Source organism: Phalaenopsis equestris, unplaced genomic scaffold, assembly GCF_001263595.1.
Source record: "Phalaenopsis equestris unplaced genomic scaffold, ASM126359v1 Scaffold208590, whole genome shotgun sequence".
Lineage (NCBI taxonomy): Eukaryota > Viridiplantae > Streptophyta > Magnoliopsida > Asparagales > Orchidaceae > Phalaenopsis > Phalaenopsis equestris.
Genome location: NW_018227833.1, coordinates 15,493 through 17,474, shown reverse-complemented (window position 1 = coordinate 17,474; position 1,982 = coordinate 15,493).

Here is a 1,982-nt window from a genome sequence, read left to right as displayed (position 1 = left end):
TACATTCTCATTCATACAACCTCATGTGATCTTTCCAATTGTTGACTGAGAAAATACCAGCCCAGTTCTTACATGTTCTCACAACAAATTTTAACATCTAGATTGGCCAAATCAAGAAGTAAATGAAGTGCGTGGATTTAAATTATCACAACTTCTTCCAACATTAAAGATCAATACTCTGCACAACTTCCATCCAAAACATAATTACGTATCATTTTAAGAAGAAAGATAAAGAAAACTACTCAGAATCCATGGAGAAAACAAAACCACACTTTAGTTTAAAAGAGAAATCATTATCAAACCAACAACAAGTCTCGATTAAAACCAAAAGTAGTTTAAAACAAAATGATAAAATCTTATCTCAAGTCCTCCACCAAACTCTTGAAGTTCCTTTAAATCTCTTCTCTTTTACAATCACTCAAAACAAAATAACAAAAAGGATAAAGTAAATAAAAAGCAGTTCCTGAAAATCTCTCCGAACTAACTCCCTAGCGAAAAACTTTCAAAACTTGTCAATATTTTCAAGACTCTTTTCTAAGTCCTCTCTTCTTTCTTTTATAGTTTTCCAAGAGGTGTCTTGGGATCTCTTCAAAATGTGTCTTGATTCGATGTATTTTTCTAAGAGATGCATCCTTTCATGATAATTTTTATTCATGGTGGTTACAACCACTTATTAAGCCAATGGGTGCCTCAAAAACCTCTTTGAAATTTGTGAAAACCAATTTTACTCGTCTAGTAACTGCCACTTGAGCTTAAGCGCGGGGTCTCGGCGCTTAGGTGCGGCCTCCTCTGTTTAATCGAAACTTAAGTGTCGGATCTGGCGTTTAGGCGCCAAACTCTTTTGCACAATTTTTCACCTTTTTGCACCAAATTTGATCCTTTTTCACTCTTTTAAGTATTTTTTCCATTTTTACTTGTATCTGCAAGAAAAACAAAAAAATATCTTCCATTAAAGTGCAATATCTCAAAAATTAGTATAAAAATGTGCTAAAAATACTATATATTTTAGGTGTATCATATATCCATCCAGAAAACAAAAGTATTTATGCCCAACTATTCTATCCAACATTTGATCTAAAAAGGATAGTGGAAATGATCTTTTCTAATGGCGAGAATTAATTTTCTATAATCAATGCATATTTTCCACCCCGTGACTTGTCTTGTTGGTATTAACTCTTTATGTTCATTCATAGTCACAGTCGCTCCTCCTTTATTAGGAAAGCTGTGAATTGGACCAACCCATGCACTATCTGAAATAGGGTATATAATTTCAGCATCTAACCACTTCTTTCATAATAGAATTTAATATTCTTTGAAGATCAGCCCTGGGTTTACAGTTCTCTTCCATATGAATTTTATGCATACAAATTTCATTATAGAATTTAATATCAGCAATTATCCATTCAAAAGCTTTCTTATAATTCTTCAAAAGTTTTCATTATACTCATTTCTTCTTCAGTAGTTAATTTTGGGGAAATTATAACCAGTAATGTTGAAGAATCACCTAAAAAGGCATGCTTTAAATGTTCAAGAACTAATTTTAACTCAAGTTCAGGAGGTTCTTCAATCCATGGACAAAAAGATTTATCTTTTTCTGTTGTATCCAAAACTTCAAAACTTTCTTCAATTTTCCTTATAAAAATCTTCAAATTGATCTAATTCCTCTTCTAATTCCTCTTCTCGCTCGTGTCCAACTCTTTCATTTCAGATTTCTCTTCAAAAATTGTTTTGAAATGGCAATCACTCAAATGCCATATTACATTCATTCTGTAACATTCATCATCTTTACATTTTGCAGGATACTTCATTGATTTGGAAATATCAAAAGGAACTGTTTGATCATTACACATATAGTTAATTCCCCTTTCTACATTAGTCAAATGAAATACTACTTTTCTTCTTCTTTCGAGGTCTTCCAAAAATGATAGGTATCTCCTTATCTTTCTCCATATCTAGCACAATGAAATCAACAAGAAAGATAA